The sequence below is a fragment of the Pongo pygmaeus genome, chromosome 2, assembly GCF_028885625.2.
Source record: "Pongo pygmaeus isolate AG05252 chromosome 2, NHGRI_mPonPyg2-v2.0_pri, whole genome shotgun sequence".
Classification (NCBI taxonomy): Eukaryota; Metazoa; Chordata; class Mammalia; order Primates; family Hominidae; genus Pongo; species Pongo pygmaeus.
The window spans coordinates 7,558,266-7,580,441 of record NC_085930.1 but is presented as its reverse complement, the minus strand read 5'-3'; the positions used below and the strand labels follow the sequence as shown (position 1 = coordinate 7,580,441).

The window sequence follows — 22,176 nt, the reverse complement described above, 5'->3', positions numbered from 1 at the left end:
CCCAATGGCTGTTCACGATCCCACTTCCTAAGTCCGCTACCTATAATTCCCGTTTTGCTTTCTTTATCTGACCTCTCTCATTGCTAGCCACCCAGCTGGATAAAAAGAGTCACTGGGAAGAAAACGCAAAGATGAAAAAATGTGAGGCAAAAATCATTTTATTTTAAATGTTTTCGGAAAAGTGATTCACGTCATTTTTCAGATTCCATGAACAGATAATCTCGAAGGTATCACTCAAGTTTAAGAGACGGGACTTTTTTCTCCCCCGCCCTTCTCCACGCATCAGTGAAAGGGAAGGGAGGAGACGGAGGAGAGAAGAGGCAGGGAGGCGAAAAAGTGACAGAAGCAAGAGAGAAAGGGAGAGAGGGGTGTTGAAGGAAGGAAGCGAAGAAGGCAAGAAGAGAGGGGTGCTAGGCGTGCTGGAGAGCCTCGGACGTCCGCCCGCCCGCAGGCGCCCCGGACCCGCAAGGGCGGCGCAAGACTTCCCCAGAGCGCAGTCAGCGCCGCGGCCCCGAAAGCTGGCGACAGGCGCTGCTGTCCTCCCGCCCCGTGGGGTCGCCCCTGCCCTCCCGCGCCCCGGGGCTGGGGGCGCCACCTTGCCAGCTCCGACTGCTGCAGGGAGCGCCAGGGGTGAGTGTGTGGATCAGCGCTGAGCCCGGGAGTGCGCGTCACGCCCGCAGCTGGCGCGCAGGTGGGGAAGGGGCGTGGGGACGTGGGGAGTGGGAGGCTGGACAGCGCCTGCTCTCGGCGGAAACGCTGGGAAGCCGGCGCCAAGTCCTTTCCCACACTACTTTGATCTAACAGCGCAGGAATTCAAGAATTGCCCTTTCCCTTTTCTGCCCACAACCTCTGCTCCCTGGGGGCGAAGTTCCGTGGTGCTAGGCGGAGATAGTGGTCAAGGCTGGGAGAAAGGGAGGGGTCTGACCCGGGCCCAAGGGCGAGGGGTGGCGGTCCAAGCCGGCGAGACCCCACTTAGGGCGCAGGCTCCTGGCGCTCCTACCTCGGGGAGCCGCTGGGGTGGAGAGAGACGGGGCACGGGCCAGAATCCAGCAGTGGAAGGAGGGGAGAGTCTTCGAATCCATCTTTCGGTGGGATCTTGGGAGGATTCGCGGGGGGGACGGTAAGATAAATCTGAGGAGCTGGAAGAAGCCGTAGATCGGAAATCGCTTGCAGTTTTCCAACTTAATTTCCCGCGGGTACGAACCGTTAAGGTAAAAGGGTCAGAGAGAGCTTCTACCTCGCGGCTGCAGCTTGCCTAGTTGCCGCAGGTCTGACTCAAGGTAGGGTTGTTGGCGCCTTGCTGTTTGGAGGGGCAATCAAGCAAAAGAGAAAGGGGGATCCGAGAGGCCGGCAGAATGAGGGTTCATCCTCAGGGGTCCTGCCCCTAAAGGGGCTGGGAGAGCTCAGGGATGAGGAGAAAAAATGCAAACGGAGATGGGCATTTGGGGAGGTTCCAATGCTGGATTTGATGTTGAGGTTATTTCAGTTTGCATGAAAGAGGTGGCCACTGATGGGGCCCTGGATGAGAGAGCCTTTCCTAAGGACAGGCACTTTGGAAGAAGCCTTAAGGAGTAGATTTTGTTTTTCCTGCATGTTAATTACTTCCCAGGCACCTTGACGATGGTAATATAGTTAAGATGATTTGTTAGGTGAATATTTAAGATGACATAAGCAGGTGGCATTAACCTCTCCCCCATATTCTGGAACAGATATATAATTATTGCAATTTAATTAAATTTTAGTGGATGTGCTATGCCAAAAAAAAAAAAAAAAGAGAGAGAGAGAGGGAGAACAGGAAAACGGTACAAATTTTAAAACGGGTTTCACTCTAGTTCTATTTACATACAAGTCTTAGAAATTTGATTTGATGATCAACAGTCTAATGATGCTTAAGTTTGGTGTGCCCCATTTGTCTGTGTGTTTCTTGTGAGGTGGAATGGACTCTGGGCTACATTTCGCTGATAAAGCGAGGGTATCTACAGCAGAAGCAAACCCGAGGAAGACTGCCATCGCCTCTGGGCTTGCAGTCTCTTTCTCTTCCTCCTCTCCATTTTCCCCTCCCCAAACTCATAAACGGGTCCAAGCATCACCACTTCGTGCCTTCCCTAAGGAAAGAGTCGTTCTTGCTTCCCCCCACCCCATTCTAATCTTTGTTTCAAAGCCAGTCTTGAGAATGAGAGTATGTATTCACAGTTTCCAATCAAAAGGGGTTTTCTAAGCTTTGGGAGAAGTGGTTCAATGAAGGAACAAACTCAGATGTTTCTAGAACAAATTTTACACTTGCCTGCTATTAACTTAGGAGTTCCTATGAAAATAACTTATTTTGCTAATTTTTAATCCAAGGAAGTTCAGTATATTTTTCCACATATCTTTCAGTTAGTATGAATCATTTATTCACGCTTCATCCAAGTGGGCTTATTACAGAGCTAATGAGCTTAAGTTATATTAAGGGATTGTTCCCTTTCAACAGCATACAAATAACTTATTTGTTGGAATGAGGACTTTAAAGAATAATGCACTTTCTGCCATCTTGCATCATTAGCCAAATTTTATTATATAAATGGGTGGGATTGAGCAACAGCACATTTGTAAAGTCAACTTGTTCACTTTTTAAAAGTGAATGTATTAACTAGTTATATTGTTTTTATTGTTCTTATAAAGACTACTATAAAGCTGTTAATTAAAATTATACACATACTTTTCTTAGAAAATATTTTGTTTTTATTTAAAGTTGGGTGCATATTTTTCCCAAAGACTTTCAAAAATATGACTGACTTTTTTTTTTTTTTTTTTTTTTTTTTGAGATGGAGTCTCTGTCTCCAGGCTGGAGTGCAGTTGCGCAATCTCGGCTCACTGCAACCTCTGACTCCCTGGTTCAAGCGATTCTCCTGCCTCAGCCCCCTGAGTAGCTGGGATTGCAGGCACGTGCCACCACACCCAGCTAATTTGTATTTTTAGTAGAGACGAGGTCTCACCATGTTGGCCAGGATGATCTCGATTTCTTGACCTCGTGATCTGCCCGCTTTGGCCTTTCAAAGTGTTGGGATTACAGGCGTGAGCCACAGCGCCCGGCCAACTTACTTCTTAATCAGAAATAAAAGGAGTGATAGTTTAAATTTTCTTATCTAGCAAATGTCTTTTTTGAATTTGATTAACTTTTACTGAAATCATTTTAAAGATGTTTGAAGGGCATTCTCTAGTACGTTAGTAATAACTGGGTAATGTAAAACAACATGGACATAGCGATATTTGCAAAACCATGGCAGGATTCTCTTTTTTTTTCCAATATGAAAGGTGGACGGGATGCTGTTTGAGGCAGGGTAAACAAGATGTCGTGTGTTGCCTTCTGGTTGTTAGCTGAAAGCACTATTAATCTTTCAGTGGCCAGGTCCAGAAACCCCTAGGGAAACATATGTAGTGATCCAACCTAGAACCACAGTTCCCGTGCCTTGTAAGTGGAAACCTTGCTTTTCCATTCCCTCAGCCTTAAATTAGACAGAGAATAAATACTAATTTCTGATCTAAAAGTGAAGAACCCTTGAAGTGCAGTAGGAAAACTCAAAATTGACATCTGAAACAGACATGATCCTTCCACTTGAAAAGGAACAAAAGAGACATATTTTAGAGCCTAGAAATGAACATAAATAGGTAAAAAATTACATCAATGAGTATGAAAAAGGGGAAACTCTATTAATTTCATAATCTTTCCAATTTCTTTGTGTTATTTCCTTCTCTCAGAAGTAATATGTGTCCATTTAACCCGGGGTACAGAGTTCCTATTTTCTTCTGTGTACAGTGGGAAGACATGAAAGCATTTCAGCAGGAAACTGTTTCACCAATAACTTCTTGCTAGTCTGTGGAGAGTTTCTGTTGGAAGACAAGAGGGGAAGAAAGAAGGCTGTCAGGCAGTCACTAGTGTTTGCCAGCCTAGTCTTTAACCAGGATGTATTGTAGAGATGGTGAGAAGTGTTTGAATTCTGGATGTATTTGGAGGCAAAGGTGACAAGACTTGATGATAGATTAGATATGGTGGGTGTTGGAAGGAAAGGAATCAAGGCTCATGTCTAGATTTATGACCAGAGCAACAGGAAAAAATGCAGTTGTCACCAACTGATATGAGAAGACTAAGGAACAGTTACATTTTGAGCAGCTTACTAGATATCCAGGTGCAGGCATAACAGGGGTAGATGGGACAGAGCTCAAGGAAAAAGCCAGAGTTGGAGATAAGAATGTGTGAGTCATCATTATATAAATGGCATTTAGAAGAACGGGATTTTATGAAATAATTTCAGGGAAGAATGTATTTAAAGGATCAAGCTGAGAAAAGAGTTCTAGAGCAGTCCAAAATATGGATATTGAAGAGGGTAGGAGCCATAAAAGGAAACTGAGAAGGAGCAGTTAGTGGAATAGGGAAAAATCCAGAAGGGTGTGATATTATGGAAGCCAAAAGAAGAAAGTATTTTTTTTAAGAAAAAAGGAAGTGCTGATCAGCTGTGTCCAATGTTGCTAAAGTACAAAATTATGTAAAGGCAAAGAATTACCTTGGAATTAAGCTGTTTCAGTCAAAATGGTGGTGACAAGATTGATCTTTAAGAATTGAACATAGATTGGTGACCTAGTGATTCCAGTTCTAGGAATTTATCTTACAGATATGCTTGCACTTAAGTAAAATAATAATAGATGTTCACAGTTACTCTTTGCAGTTTTGTACATAAGCAAACAATTGAAAACAACGTAAATACGTATACATAGAAAACAAGCCAAATAATCTATATATAGTAGTCCCTCCTTATTCAGTTTCACTTTCCCTAGTTTCAGTTACCGGCAGTCAACCGCAGTCTAAAAATGTTAAATGGAAAATTTCAGACATAACAAAAATCGTGTTTTAAATTGCATGTCATTCTGAGTATTGTTATAATTGTTCTTTGTTATTAGTTATTGTTGGTAATCTCTTACTGTGCCTAATTTGTGAATTAAAGTTTATCGTAGGTATGTATGGATAGGGGAAAACATAGTGTATATATAGAGAGTTTGGAGTTATTCATGGTTTCAGGCATTCACTGGGGGGTCTTAGGCCTATGCCTAACAGATAACTAGGAACTACTGTATATACATTCAATGGAATACTATCCAGGTGTTAAAATTATTAGGCAGCTTTCCATATGTTAAAATTAAAAGATCTGCAAAGTCTGCTAAGCTAGCAGAAAAAGTTGCAATGCAGTATGTATGAAATGCTATCATTTATTACAGAACAAATAAAAATGAGCCTTTATATGAAAATATATTTTAAAAACAGTAGACAATAGTAGTTTCCTACAAGGAAGGAAACTGGGTGGTAGGGTAAAATGATAGAAGGAAGATAAACTCTATTTTTATATACTTTAATACCTTTGAATCATGTGCACATAGATTAGCTATTCAAAACCCTAAATAAAACTTCAGATATGAATCTGAAAAAAAAATGTAGTTTAAAATATAAAAGAAAATAAAGAATGGGTGATGAGGAAATTAATACTGTGTATAACACAGCTCTGAAAAAGTTTCAAAAAGAAGATTAAAAGTAGCTGGAGTGGGGCGTGGAGACTTGTTTTTAAAATGGGAGTTATTAACGTCAGAAGTAGACCAATGAGGATAAACTACACAGAAGACAAAGTTGATGGGGGGACAAAAAAGACTACTGTGAGAGCAAATCCTTTAATAAGTGGTAGGGATGGCATGACTGGTGCTAGTAAGAGAGGGAACTAGCATTAAGGAACAGGGACAGTGCCATTTCCCAGAAACTCCCAGATTTGGATCTGTCCTTTGGCCAGCGTCCTACATTCCTAAAGCTAAGTGTGCTTGGAACAGTTGCATGAATAATTGCAGTTGATGGCATCATAAAGTCTCAGGTCTTAATGTCATTCGGATTGATCGTCAGACTCTCATCAAATCTTTCTTACCATTGGTTGCCACTCCCTCCAGTTTCCCACCTGCTCCAAACTAACACTGTCTCTGCCCCCTCCCCCTTCAGTCTCAGGACAGTTCTTTACCGGGACTTCAGAGGTTCTCAGGAATGAATCTCCCTCACCAGTGCCAACTCCTGTATGTCTATCTGCTCAGCTCCTCTGCTTCCCTCTAGGCCTATTGTCAAGCTGACCACCCTCTCTGCTCTGAGTCCCACAACTGCCCCCACTCCAATCTGAATTTTGCTTCATAAACAATTCTTTTAACCACCTGCAACTTGAGCCTCTTCTGTATCTCATGACTTCATTATTTGAAGGTATTAAGATTGTATCACTCCCATCCATCCATAAAACCAGCAGAAAAACAGCAAAACTCTCATGACCCTGACCCCCACTCCACCCGCCATAGGTAGAGTCCTATTTGATCTTTTCTCAGCTATCTTCCCTCAAAAAAAAAAAAAAAAAACCTAATTTTTATTTCCTGTCACCAGCTCCTCCACTCCCATTAACTCCTCTCCCACCACAGGCCGGATTCCACTCCCACCATCCCATGAAATTACTTTGGCAACAGTCACTATATTATTAAATCAGAAGCTACTGATCACGGAAACCTCAGCTCACCGAACAACTCAGTAACATTGGGCAAAGCTAACCATTAATCATTCATGCCTTATTTTTCCTGAGGCTCAGAGACACTTGTCTTTCCTGTGAAGTCTCTGACAGCACTCTCTTGGTCCCCTTATTATATCTTTGGTTTTTACTTCTCCATTCGTTTGGTGATCCTCTTCCATTGCCCATTCTTAGCTCTCTTGTTCATTCACTTCCATTTTGTGTTTTGGTCAAAGATCCCTTTGAGAGTCTCAAAACAAAAATAGGAAAAAATGAAAATAAAAACAAACTATGTCATTTCTCCCCAAGGGAAAAATGCACATAGATACAAATATTTGCAGATAATTTTAGACAATTAGCAGACTCATTTAAGCCCATCAGTGAGAGTTGGGAATCTTTCCTAGACTTTCTTATAAAAAAATTTCATCAGCTACTGTAATTTCATCACCTCCAAATGAGATGATGAATCCTAGTTTGTCCAAATGTGAAGATGACTCTCAGTTCTAGCATTACCCAATAATAGTCCCCTTTTGATATGTCCAAGTCCTTATACATACTGCCTTCATGATTTTTTTTCATACCTGCACACAACAATATTTCTTCTTTATATCATTTCTTTAAATTGAATCATGTTTTAAAATAGCAATAAATAAAAATAACATCCTTATCAATATTGTTAATGGAAAATTGATACTACTGCCACAAATAAGATGAAATGATAAAAAGAATCTAGCAAACAACATAGTGATATTATTACATTTTAATTAGGTATTTATTCTCAGCTAAAAGACTTGAGCCTGAGACTAATATTCTCTTGAAGTAAAAAGTAGATGAGCAAAAGTTAAGAACAAACTTCCACCAAGCTAGAAGTCTTTGAAGTGGTTAATCCAAAGGGAAAGGAAATTGAAAGGAGAATAAAACCCTCACTATCTGATACAACGTTATGTAATTCCATGAGCTGGTACAAGTAGTCCTCTGAGTAGCACCAGTAGGATACATCCTGGCATTGGGGTAAATTCCCCTCTCTTCTGCATATCTAGCCCAATCCTCCCTATTAAACTAAAAGCCCTCAAGATGGTGACATGGACATATGGATGACCTCCATGCTCAGTTAACAGGTTCATAATTAAACTCATCTTTCTCCCCTAAATGTTTAAGACTCATATAGTCCATATTCTATCAGAGGGACTCTCCAAATTTCTTTTTTAAAATTTTTCTCCAGACTCAGCCAAATGCACTCAGACTACTCTTAGATGGTTCTCTCAAATATACTATACTTTCCTGATCATTCATTACTTACTTATTCAATATGCTTCGTCTAGACTCTTTCAATACCTTCCAAACTCATCTCCCTGAATCTAGCCTTGCCCTTGTTCGTCGTTTTTCCCATACTGTCACCAAATTAATTTTAGGTATTAGCTCTGTCTCATGCTTAAAATCCTTCAGTGGCTCCTCATGTCATTCTGGGAACAAGCCAAGCCCTGTAGCTCATCCTTCCAAGTCCTTCTTCCTCTGAATTTCTGCTCCAACTTTACTTCCAGCCACTCTTCCTTGCCAGTCCACTAGCTATGCTCAGCAATAGGGAACTACTCACACTTCTCTGACATAGGTTTTCCTTTCTTCTCTCAGCTCTGAATATCCTTCCTTCCACCTGGCAAATTCTTAGTCATTTGCCAAAATTTACATGGATTTGTTTTTCTTCCCAGACTTCTTCCTTTGCTAAAAAGTAATTCATTCCTCTAAACTAGCTGTGATCCTTTTGTAAATATCCATAGTGCATTCACCATGCTGTTTGTATTTTATTTATTTACATGTCTCTTGTCTCCAGTTAGGCTAGTGAGTACCTGGAGGCAGAAATGGAGTCTTTTCCGTCTCTGTATCTTCAGACTGAATGAACTGTAGTGCTCAGCACAAACAGCATCAAAGGGAAACTTCTGTGACTCTTGTGTTGCCTGAGTTAAGAGCAACTGTAAACAAGCCATGTTATGTAACACTTTACAACTACCCTTGAGTAGGAGTGATTTTCTAGAAATCACCTCAAAAAATTGTCTTTCTTGGTTCATTGGTACTCTGTCTATGGCATTTCTCTCTTTCAAACTGTTTCATAAAATTAAAAGACAAAATAAAACCCCAGAGAAGCTTCCTAATGTAATCCTCTGTACCTACAGTCGTTAAGACAGATGGCTATTTCTCTTATATAACAAAATATCAAGAAAAGTATATAGCCTCACTCAATAACCCACTTTAGTGTTAAACTGCCTTTATTTTTTGTATACAATATAAATTGACATTACTATAGTTATTTCTATTCTTTTTTTTGAAATGAATATGGGGTTACATTTTCCTTATGTCAAACTTTCATCTATTTCAAAACAATGCCAACTAATATTGAACAAAAATATCTGAATTAAATCTGGAGTTATTAATAAGCGCTCATCTTTTGCAGAGGCTTAACTTTCTAGCTTATCTAGGATTCAAAGCTCTTTGGCGCTAATTTAGCTTCAATCTTTCCTTTCTTTTTGTATTATCTCCTCATCTTATACCTTATAATATATCAGTGTAGTAGCACACTTATAGTGAAAATTAGTGGAGTAAAATCTTGTTTGTGTGAACCCAGAATATCTGAAACAGGTCTCAATTAATTTAGAAAGTTGATTTTGCCAAGGTTGAGAGTGCACCTGTGACACAGACTCAGGAAGTCCTGACGACATGTGCCCAAGGTGGTCGGGGTGCAGCTAGGTTTTATACATTTTAGGGAGACATGAGACATCAATCAATATAGGTAAGAAGTACGTTGATTCGGTCTGGAAAAGCGGGGCATCTTGAAGCAAGGGCAGGGGGACTCTGGGAGGGAGCTTCCAGATCACAGATAGGTGAGACACACACAGTTGCATTCCTTTGAGTTTCTGATTAACCTTTCCAAAGGAGGCTATCTCAGTGAGCAGAGGAATAACTGTGAATAGAATGGGAGGCAGGTTTGCCCTAAGCAGCTTGCAGCTTGAGTTTTCCTTAGTGATTTTGGAGGCCCAAGATATTTTCCTTTCGTATTGGCGATAGATAGTTTATAGAAGTAAAAAGCAGTATCTACATTAAAATAGTCGAGGTTATATCCAAATACCTAGACATGAAAAGCCCTTATTTTATAATTATGTTTTGATCCTTTAATACTTTGTTTTTAAGTCATTTGTGATATTTAGGAAAATATATAAAGCATGGCTTTGTTTTCTTTCTCTTTCTTCCTTCCTTTCTTTCTTTCCTTCCTTCCTTCCTTTTTCTTTCTTTCCCTCCCTTCTTCCCTCCCTCCCTGCCTCCCTTCCTTCCTTCCTTCTTTCCCTCTTTCTTTCTCTCTTTCTTCTTTTTTTTTGAGACATGGTTTTGTTTTGTCATCCAGGCTAGAGTGCAGTAGTAGGATGATCACAGCTCACTGCAGCCTTGAAATTTGGGGGCCAAGTGATCTTCCCACCTCAACCTCCCAAGCAGCTAGAACTACAGGCCTGCACCATCATGCCAGGCTAATTTTTCTGTTTTCCTTGTGGTGACAGCGTGTCACTATATTGCGCAGGCTAGTTGTAAATTCCTGGCTTCTAGCAGTCCTCCTGCCTTGGCCCCCCCAGACTGCTGGGATTACAGGCATGAGCCACCGCTCCTGGCTTGATTTTGTTTTCTAATTATCATAGGAAGCAAAATTCCTGACCAGTGTATTAATAGCTAAGTAACATCAGAAGAAGACTAATTTGGCACATGCTTACAAGCAAGGGTAGCTCAGTTTCATGGTCCACGTAAAAGTAAATAGGTTAGTTGCATATTTTCATGCCTTTTTATTAAATAATGTTTGAAATAATAAGTCGCAGATTTGGAAAGTGCCCATTGCAACATTCTGTTTACATTTTATCCAATGCAGCTACCCCAACACAGCACTAATAATTCAAGGTATCTTTTAGCAGTTCTTTAGAATCTTGGCAGCTGCTTGACAAGCCAAGGAGGACCCTTCAATCTTAATAATTCTGGTTGAAATAAAAGCAAAGGAGCTGTCTATTCTTACCTTTCCTAAATGAACGCTAGATTATATGATTTGGAGCCTTTCTGTTTTGAGGAAAGGAACCTGGATTTCAAATGCTCCAAAAACCATTTTCTCTCAAATTCATCTGTGAATTTTCCTTTCCCCTCTCTTTCCTGATTAAGTTCACTCAGCCACCATCCATTTTAGAAGATATCAGAAGAGAGAAAATATTATTTATTTTATCTTAGTCATAATCCTGGAAAGGGCCTTCAAGTGTATTGATTAAAATCCTGACAAACTTCATTTTTGTCTTAAAGAAGTTTACCAAGATTTAGCTCAATTCTATGCAAACTTCCTTTCTACATATATTCTCCCAGATTTACCCTCTCACTAAAAGCAGGTGCAACATCTCATTGAACATTATTGCTATCCTCAGGATCTAAGGGGGGAAAATCTGTCCAGATTGATGCTCTTTTTAAAAAGTATATGAAAGCATCATACTATTGTGAAATTGTAAGTAGACAATTTCACTTCTGCAGCGATATTCAGAAAGGTTGCAGTAAAACCAGTGTCATATATTGGAACATTACTCAGAAGAAGCATCTAATTTGACATAAGATACAAAATATGTACAATTCGTGTTATAGTAGGGAAGTGCTTTCTCAGTGAATGAATTCTAAAGCATATAAAAGTCAGATCAGATCTTCCAAACTGCAAAGTAGAAGGAATGTTTCTGCCCAGTATACAAACAATTGAGTAGGTAGAAGAATAATATAGAACTACATATAACTCCATGAGTACAATCATCGTAACGAGAATAATCATTTTTACAGTTGCATTCCGATATTTTATTACACGTTATCTTCAAGGGTGGACAAGAAGGATTATCCCCATTTTACAGAAGAGGGAAGTGATTCCCAGAGATGGTTTGTTTTATAGCCAAGAGCAGATAAATGGTGAAACTGGGCACACAAATCCACATTACAACTCAGTCCTATCATTTTCCAGCTATAGATTTTGTTGCTCTTTGACCCTAAGTTATTAGAGAAAAAAACTGTATCCTCCTTTGATGTCATTTTTAATATGTGTTTTATCTTTTTATTATTTGTCAGGTTTAAAATAATAATGAATTGCAATATTTACACTTAAAACTAAAAAGTCTTTTGTTTCATATTTCTCACCGTGCAGGTGTTTCTGACATACAAAAATGTGATTTTATTTTAATAACATTTTCTTCATTGTTGAGAACATGAATATATTTATAAAATTTTTTAAAGAATAAAATAAAAGCAAGGCTTGGTGGTGCATGCCTGCAGTCCCAGCTATTCGGGAGGCTGAAATGAGAGTAATGCTTGAGCCCAGGTGCTGAGGCAGCCTGGGAAACACAGCAAGAACTCATTGCTCAAAAAGGAAAAAAATTCTCTAAAATTTTATGACAGCATTCTCAAAAAAAAATTGAGTATAATTGAATAGTATATCTCAGCTTTTTAAAAAGTTTTGCTGAGTTGATAGTCAAAATTATATATCTCAATTCTTGATTTTGGTATATTTCCCATTTTATTATCTAGAAATTTGAATATCAGTATTTTTCTTATTTTTATTATTATTTGAATTTCTCCTTTTTGAGTTGTCTGGCAGTTCTTTTTGCTCATATTACTATAGATGTGTTTATTTTTCCAAAGCTTTGTCTGTTGTATGCTGCAAATTTTCCCCTCTCTTGATGTCTTTGAACTTGTTTCATGGAAATTATCGATGATATGTAATTTTAAATTTTATGTAGTTTAACATTTCAACTTTTTTACTTCAGTTTGGTTTTGGTTTTATGAACCAACAGTAAGCTTGCAACTTTCCATCTAAAGATCTGTTGGACATTTCTTTATATCTTCTAATTTTTATTACCTTATTTATTTTAATTTAGACTTTTGATCAAGCTGAAATTCATATTTTTATATCAAGTGTGATGAGTTGTTATCATAATCTTTTTTTCTAGAGTCAACCTTTTGATACTAATGCCATGTCTTTGAAAGTCATTCTGTCCCCACTGTTATGAAATATTAATTTTACTATCTACTGGGTGTTTCTGTTTAAAGTGATGAGTTCTATTTAGTTGCTCCCTTATTTGATTGTTGCAGCAAGCCTACATTACTTTTAGTTATTATAATTTTGTAATATGTTAACAACTTGTAGAGCAAGGTTTTCTTTTTACCACTCTTCTCCAAAATTTCCTTTATTCCCACCTATTTGTTCCTCCTTAGTGAGCATGGGCAATTTTGTGAGATAGCAAAAAAGTTAAGGTATTTATTAGAATAGCAGTTTGAATATAGATTAATGTGAAATGACTGACTGGATTTCCCTCAGGGAAATACAGTGTCTCTCAATTAATTTAGATATTTCATGTTTGTCAATAAAGTTTTATAACTGACTTCCTCTGAGTTCTACGCATTTCTTATTTGGGTTTTTCCTGTGTATTTCATATCATTTTTTATTTTAAAATTGATGTATAATATTTTACATATATAGAGAGTACATGTAATATTTTGTTGCATGGATACAATGTGTAATTATCAAGTCAGGATATTTACAGCATCTATCAGCTTGGGTATTTTATCATTTCCATGTGTTGGGAACATTTCAAATTCTTCTAACTACTTTGAAATATGCATTAGGGAAAAGAGCTAATGCATGCTGGGCTTAATAACTAGGTGATGGGTTGATAAATGCAGCAAACCATTATGGCACACGTTTACCTGTACAACAAAGCTGCACATCCTGCATGTGTACACTGGAACTTAAAAAAAAAAAGAAAAGACAATGAAATATGCAATACACTGTTGCTAATTATAGTTACCGTACTCTGCTATCAAACATTAGAACTTATGCCTTCTAACTAACCGCATGTTTGTACTTATTAACCAAACACTTTTCTTTGCCCCATTTACACGCACATTCATTACTTTCATGAGATCAACTTTTTTTAGCTCACACATATGAGTAAGAACATGTCAAATTTGTCTCTGTGTCTGGCTTATTTCACTTAACATAATGACTGCCAGTTCCATCCACACGACTGCAAATGACACGATTTCATTCTTTTTTATTGGAAAATAGTATTCCATTGTGTATAAATCCCACATTTTCTTTATCTATTCATCCACTGATGGACACTTAGGTTGATTCCATATCTTTGCTATTATGAATAATATTGCAATAAACATTTAAGTACAAGTATGCTTTGATATACTAACTTCCTTTGGATAAATATCTGGTAGTAGAGTTGCTAGACTGTATTTTTAGTTTTTTGGGAAATCTCCGTACTGTTTTCCATAGTGGCTATACTAATTTACATTCCTGTCAATGTGTATAAAAGTTCTCTTTCTCTGTTTCCTTAACAGCATCTGTAATTTTTTGTCTTTTTAAAAATAGCCATTTTAACTGGGATAAAATGATAACTCACTGTGGTTATGATTTACATTCCCCTTGTCCTTTGCCCACTTTTTAATGGAATTATTTGTTTTATTTTTTCTGTTGAGTTCATCGTATATTCTAGATATTAGTCCCTCATCAGATGAATAGTTTGCAAATATTTTCTCCCATTCAACAGGTTTTCTCTTCAGTCTGCTGATTATTGCTTTGCTGTGAAGAAGATTTTTAGTTTAATATAGTCCAATTTTGTTTCTGTTGTCTATGCTTTTGAAGACTCAGCCATAATCTTTTCCTAAACCAACGTCCTGAAGTGTTTTCCCTGTTTTCTTCTAAGAGTTTTATTGTTTTGAATCTTAATATTTAAGTCTTTAATCCACTTTGAGTTGATTTTTGTTTATGGTGAGAGATATGAATTTAGTTTCATCTTCTGTATACATTCAGTTTTCCTAGACCATTTATTGAAGAGACTCTCCCCAATGCATGTTCTTGGAACCCTCGTCAAAAATCAGTTGGCTGTGAATATGTAGATTTATTTCTGGGTTCTGTATTCTATTCCATTGGTCTGTGTGTCTGTTTTTGTACTAGTACCATGCGATCTTAGTTACCATAGCCTTGTAATATATTGAGTTTCAAGTAGTGTGGTGTCTCCAGCTTTGTTCTTTTTGCTCAGGATTGCTTTGGCTATTTGGGCTCTATTAGTTTCCACACAAATTTTAGGATTATTTTTTCTATTTCTGTAAAAAATCTCATTGGTATTTTGATAGACATTACATTGAATCTCTAGATCACAAGGGACAGTATGGTTATTTGAAGGATATTAACTTTACTGATCCATGAGCATGGAGTATCTTTCCCTTTGTGTCGTTTTTAATTTATTTCAACAGTGTTTTGTAGTTTTTCTTTTAGAACTCTTTCATTTCCTTGTTACATTTATTCCTAGGTATTTTTTATTTTTGTAGCTATTGTAAATGGGATTGCCTTCTTGATTTATTAGTACATTAATTAGTTAGTACATTAATTAGCATATAGAAATGATTCTGATTTTTGTATGCTGATTTTGTGTTCTGCAACTTTATTGAATTTATCAGGTCTAAGAGTTTTTTGGTTGAAACTTTAGTTTTTTTAATATATAAGATCACATCATCAGCAAAGAGGGACAATTTGACTTCTTTTCCAATTTGATTGCCTTTTATTTCTTTCTCTTGCCTGATTGCTCTGGCTAGGACTTCCAGTAATATAGTAAATAGGGGTGGTGAAAGTTGTCATCCTTGTCTTGTTCTAGTTATTAGGGGAAAGGCTTCCAGTCTTTCTTCATTCAGCATGGTGTTACCTGTGGGTTTGTTATGTTTGACCTTTATTATGTTGACGTATGTTACTTCTATGCCTAGTTTATTGAGAATTTTTACCATGAAGGGATGATGAATTTTATTAAATGCTTCTTCCATGTCTATTGAGATCATCATATGGTTTTTGTACTTCATTCTGTTGATGTGATGTATCATGTTTATTGATTTGCATGCATTGAACCGTTCTTGCATCCCTGGGATAAATCCCATTTGATAGTGGCATATTATTTTTTTTAATGTGCTGTTGGATTTGGTTTGCTAGTATTTTGTTGACAATTTCTGTATCTATGTTCATCAGGTATATTGGCCTGTAGTTTTCTTTTGTTGTGCCCTTGTCTGGTTTTGGTATCATGATAATTAATGCTGGCATCATAGAATAAGTTAGGTAGAATTTTCTCCTCTCCAATTTTTTGGAATAGTTTGAGGAGAATTGGAGTTAGTTTTTCGTTGACAGTTTGATAGAATTTGGCAGTGAAACCATTAGGTCCTGTACTTCTGTTGTTGGGAGATTGTTTATTACTTATTAAATCTTATTATTTGTTATTGATCTGTTCAGATTTTTAATTTCTTCCTGATTCAATCTTGGTCAGTTGTATGAGTCCAGGAATTTATCTGTTTCCTCTAGGTTTTCTAATTTTTTAATGTATAGTTGTTCATAATAATGCCTGATGATCCTTTGTGTATCTGTGATATCAGTTGTAATGTCTTTTTTTTCATATCTGATTTTGCTTGAGCCTTCTTTTATTTTTTGGTTAATCCATCAAGTGGTTTATTTATTTTGATTATCTTTTCAAAACACAAACTTTTCATTTCATTTATCCTTTGCATTTTTTCATTTGCCTCTACTTTAGTTCTGCTCTGATCTTTATTATTTCTTTCTTTCTACTTATTTGGGGTTTGGTTTGTTCTTGCATTTCTAGTTCTTCAAAGTGCATTTTTAAATTGTCTATTTGAAATCTTTCTACTTTTTTATGTGGGCATTTATTCTATCAGCTTTCTTTTTAGCACTGCTTTTGCCATATCCCATAGATTTTGATATGTTGTGTTTGAATGTTTGTTTCTAGAATTGTTTTGATTTAACTGTAATTTCTTCCTTGGCCCAGTGGTTGTTCAGGAGCACGTTGTTTAATTTGTATAGTTTACGAAGTTTCTCTTTTTATAGATTTCTAGTTTTATTGTAGTCTGAGAAAATATTTTATATGGTTTCTATTTTTAAAAGTTCATTGAGACTTGTTTTGGTTCCTAACATATTATTACATTTCCTTTTGATTTTGGCTAGTTTACATATTTTTATTCATTTACCTTTTATCTATTTAATTTACTTAATTCTTATTAATATGAATAGATTTTTATTTGATTTTCTTGACTATTTAAAATAGTCAATATAAAATAATAGAAAATATTTTTAATCTAAAAATTTTTCCTCAGCAATATTTTGTCTGCTTCATGTACTAAATAATAGCATATAATTATATTTAGAGAGATAGTCCATTTGAATTATTATAAATCGCTCTTAATCGTGCAAACCAAATAGTGTATCCTTCAATTAAGGGTCCTTCTTTGACTCAAAAAATTATTTTTAAGAAGCTATTTCAAACAGGAATATTTGGAGTTTTTGTGTTTAAATATTTTCAGCTGATGCATAGTTTTAATATTACATTTTGTCTAGAAAATGTAGCTAGCATGATTTCTAATTGACAAACTTAACTAAGCTTTTCTTTTTTGATTTACATGCATTTAATTTGTGATAAGTTCCACTGTACATTTGACAAGCAGCAAATTACATACTGGATACTACACTAATAATACAGCATTATATTCAGCATTCCATATTCTTATGTTATTGTATCTGATTGCTAGAGATGCACTAAAGTCTCCCTCTATAATCACATTTGTCTATCTTCCATTGGACTTAACCATCTTACGCTTATTTTTATGTTATGGTGTTTGATTTGGGGGCACTTAAAAATATATGATTGTCTGATCTTTCTATGTGAAATTTACTTTATTTTATTAAATTCATCTTGCCTAATGTTAGCCTTATTATTTTTCCTTTCTTTAAGTTTGCCTAAAGTTTGTGGGCCTGAGTCATTTTATTGAATTTTTCTTAAAAGCAAAATATTATTAAATATTTTTTACCCAATCTGGATACATAATCTGGTTATTTTTTTCCTTTCAGTAGATGAACTCACCTTATTTTTTAATTAGCTACCATAAATATCAGGTTCCATTTTACCTGATCAAACAAGTTTCAGTGTTTTATTTTTTCTTTTGTCATTCCTTTCTCTTTTGTCATTGTCTTTTTTTATTGATGAATAGTTTCTTGATTTATTTCTTCTTTTGGAGAAAACACATGTTTATTCAATTTTAACTTTTAGCCAAATGGAGTTTATATGGATTCTGCTAGAAACTGATGTAGGTCGTGCTTTGAATTCCTTATCATTTCCAGATCTTACAGCCTGACAGGAAGTGGAAGGAACAAACAGTCCCAAAAGAAACTTCCTTCATCAGAAATGTCATTGTTCATTCCATTTGATGTTGCTGTCTTTACTATAATAAACTTTAGCACTGCCTAATTTTATGCTTGGCCAAATCACACATTTCTGGATGTCGGCGTTTTTCCCAAGGTTCCAAGCAGACAGTAAGCCTAGAAATGACTTCCATTTCTCCCCACACTTTCTTTTGATGCCTTTCTTTGACCCATTCACTCAGGGTGTGACAGACTGAATCAGCCAGCATTATCTTTATTTACCTTCTAGATAGATAGCTTTTTTGAAGGAGGTGAAATTTAATATTGTTATATTTCCATCCTCTGTGGCTTCCATCAAACTGAATCACACTATTTCAGTGGAAATTCCTGAAACTTTGGCCAGGAAGATGTTGGTATCACTAGTCATTTTCTAAAAATGGCTCAGTTGTTTCCTCTTTTACTGGTTTATAAATTATTTCAATATGAACTCAGGTAGATGAGGAACTACATGCAATCTTGAAAATATGTATGTTCCCCAACTTGTGGCTTTGACACAGTTTATATTTCATGTGAAGAAGAAAACACAGTTACTTTGCACAGGAGTTAATTTTAAGAAGCATTTGACCAGTATGTGTATACACTGACATGGAACTCATCTGAGATAGATCTTCTATCCGCTCTTATAAGCTTAGAATATTAAAACTTTCTATTGCTATTCCCCAGATAACTTGACTTTGTTTTTATATGCCAATAGGCCATATAGTAAGTACTAGTAAGTAATCCTGATTTCAGATAATTTATTAATTTGTTTCTTCCCTTAGTTCAGAAAGGCTCTTTAATTCATACTTCTTGGATTCTCATATAGGAAACACTTAAAATTATATATGAACCGTAGTGGCAAAATTGGAGATTATCCAATAGTCTGGCTCACTAGTTCCTCTGAATGATTTACCATAGATCTGCCCTTGCAGTTCATTTATTTCCAGGTCGTTCAGTGGAATTCTATTGTTAAAAAGAAAAAGCCTCCCTACAGACAAACACTCAAACTACTTCAATGTGATAGTTCCTGGCAAGACTGCACATAGAAATTGCAATTTTAAAAAAGAGCAAAGAAGATCTAGGAGTAAATAGGGAAAAATTGAAATTAATGGGCTTTATTTTTAATAGCGGGACGTCTTTGAAACATAAAGGATATGACAATGATTTCTCAAATGTCAATAAATGAAACAGCTCTGAAATGTATATAATAGCAAAAGAAAAGTATTAAAGTTAAAATTATGAAAAGATGTTTTGAAGGATTCCAAATAAAAGTGTTTTGACTAGTGGTGTTCTGGTAAATGTTTAAAAAAACAGCTTGAGGAGAAAGAGGAAAAGCCCTGATTCATGAAGTTTGCCAATTTCCATAGTGTAAATATTCCCAACGTGATCAATTTCAAGCTATCTTCATGAAGTCACTGAACACAGAGTCAGGAAGAAATATGCCCAGTGATTCTCATGAGCCAGTGAAAGTCATCTCCAAATGATATGGTTTGGCTCTGTTGCCCTACTCAAATCTCATCTTGAATTGTAATGCCCATGTGTGGAGACAGGGAGGTGTTTGGATCATGGAGGTAGTTTCCCACATGTTGTTCTCATGATAGTGAGTGAGCTCTGATGAGATCTGATGGCTTTATAAGTATTTGATAGTTCGTCTTTCATATGCACTCTCACCTGCCACCATGTAAGAAATGCTTGCTTCCCCTTCTGCCATGATTGTACGTTTCCTGAGGCCTCCCTAGCCATGCAGAACTGTGAGTCAATTAAACCTATAAATTACCCAGTCTTGGGCAGTCCTTTATAGCAATGTGAAAATGGACTAATACAGTTAATTAGTACAAAGAGAAGGGTACTGCTAGAAAGATACAGAAAACATGGAAGCAACTTTGGAACTGGGTAATGGGCAGAGGTTGATTGATAGAGTTTGGAGGGCTCAGAAGACAGGAAGATGAGGGAAAAATTCGATCTTCCTAGGATTATTTAATGGTTTTGACCAACATGCTGATAGTGATGTGGACAATGAAGTCCAGGCTGAGGTGGTCTCAGATGGAGATGAGGAACTTCTTGGGAAGAGGAGCAAAGCTCACGCTTGCTGTGCTTTAGCAAAGAGACTGGTGGAATTTTGCCCCTGTCCTAGGGATCTGTGGAACTTTGAACTTGAGAGAGAGGATATGAAATAGGAACTTATGTTTAAAAGGGAAGCACAGCATAAACGTTTGGAAAATTTGCAGCCTGGGGATGCAATAGAAAAGAAAAACCCATTTTCTGAGAATAAATTCAACCTGCTGCAGACATTTGCATAAGTAATGAGGAGCTGAATGTTAATCACCAAGACAATGGGGAAAATATCTCCATGTCAGAGATCTTGGTGGCAGCCCCTACAATCACAGGTCTAGAGACCTAGGAGGGAAAAATGGTTTCTTGGGCCTGGCCCAGGGCCACTCTGCTCTTTGCAGACTCAGGACTTGGTGTCCTGTGTCCCAGCTGCTCCAGCTCCAGCTGTGGCTAAAAGGGACCAAAGTACAGCTTAGGCAGTTGCTTCAGAGGGTGCAAGCCCCGAGCTTTGGTGGCTTCTACATGGTGTTGGGCCTGCGTGTGCAGAGTCAAGAATTGAGGTTTGGGAACCTCCACCTATATTTCAGAGGATTTATAGCAATGCCTGATTGTCCAGGCAGAAGTCTGCTGCAGGGGTAGGGCCCTCATAGAGAATCTTTGCTAGGGCAATGTGGAAGGGAAATGTGGGGTCGGAGCCCCCACACAGAGTCCCCACTGATCACTGCCTAGTGAAGTTGTGAGAAGAGGGTCACCATCCTGCAGACCCCAAAATGGTAGATCCACTAACAACTTGCACTGTGTGCCTGGAAAAGCCACAGGCATTCAATATCAGCCTGTGAAGGAGCTGCCTAAGGCTGTGGAAGCCCATCCCTTGCATCAGCGTGCCCTGTATTTGAGACGTGGAGTCAAAAGACATTATTTTGGAGCTTTAAGATTTAATGACTACCTACTGGATTTCGGACTTGTATGGGGCCTGTAGGCCCTTTGTTTTGGCCAATTTCCACCATTTGGAATGGGAGCATTTATCCAATGCCTGTATCCCCATTATATCTTGAAAGTAACTAACTTGCTTTTGATTTTACAAGTTCGTAGGTAGAAGGGACTTGCCTTGTCTCAGATGAGACTTTGGACTGTGGACTTTTGAGTTAATGCTGAAATGAGTTAAGACTTTGGGGGACTGTTGGGAAGGCATGACTGGTTTTGAAATATGAAAAGACATGAGATTTGGGAAGGGCCAGGGGCAGAATGATATTGTTTGGCTCTGTGTCCCCACTCAAATCTCATCTCAAATTGGAATCTCCACGTGTCGAGAGGGACCAGTAATACTCACATGTCGAGAGAGGTAGGTGATTGGATTATGGGGATGGTTCCCCCATGCTGTTCACATGATAGTGAGTTCTCATCAGATCTGATGGTTTTATACGTGTTTGACAGTTCCTCCTTCATATGCTGTCTCGCCTGTCACCATATAGGATACATGTGGAACTATGAATCAATTAAACCTCTTTTTTTTTTCTTTTTAACAAATTACCCAGTCTTGTGCAGATTTTTACAGCACTGCTAAACAGACTAACACACCAGAAAGCCACTGGGATAATCTTTATAGCATTTTTAAAAGTGGTTACTAGGCTATATAAGGCTATATAAGACCTAATTGGTAAAGGTAAAGGGTGTCTTGTGCCTCGTGGTATGCACTTTCACATTTAAAGTAACGATGAGGCAATGTGGTAAAATTGAAAATGATTGAGATCATAAAATCAAAAACTCACAGATTTGAATCCCAGCATCATAACCTAGTGTATGATTTAAACAAAATTACCTACTTTATCTGTCTTAATTTATTTCATTTATTTATTTTTAATGGACAAAAATTGTATATATTTATGGTGTGCAACATGAAATATGTATACATTATGGAATGGCTACATCAAGTTAATAAACATATGTATTACCTCATATAATATTCATTTGTGTTAAGAACTCTTAAAATCTCTCTTAGCAATTTTCAAGTATAGAATACATTGTTATTAACTATTGTCACCATGTTATACAATAGAGCTCTTGAACTTATTCCTCTTATCCAACTCACATTTTTGTAATCTATGACCAACTATCATTCTCCAGCCCCTGGTAACCAACATTCTACTCTGTTCCTTTGCGTTCAATCTTTTTAGATTCCAAATATTAAGGCTTCAATTATCCATCTGTAAAATTCTGCAAAATTGGAACTATTCAGCAAACATCTTAAAATGAGTGAAAGACACAATAAAGACAATAAACATGAATGTATCTGGT

The 22,176-nt window shown here is 37.1% G+C and overlaps 1 protein-coding gene across 1 annotated transcript in view; it reads left to right on the top strand.

The window, feature by feature from the left end:
* The first annotated feature begins 313 nt into the window (after positions 1-313).
* Positions 314-22,176, top strand: part of HTR1F (5-hydroxytryptamine receptor 1F) — a 212,043-nt gene continuing 190,180 nt past the window's right edge. Inside the window, exon 1 of the mRNA XM_054483133.1 lies at positions 314-630. The gene's annotated coding sequence lies outside the window, so the exon portion shown is untranslated. The remainder of the gene's footprint in view (positions 631-22,176) is intronic.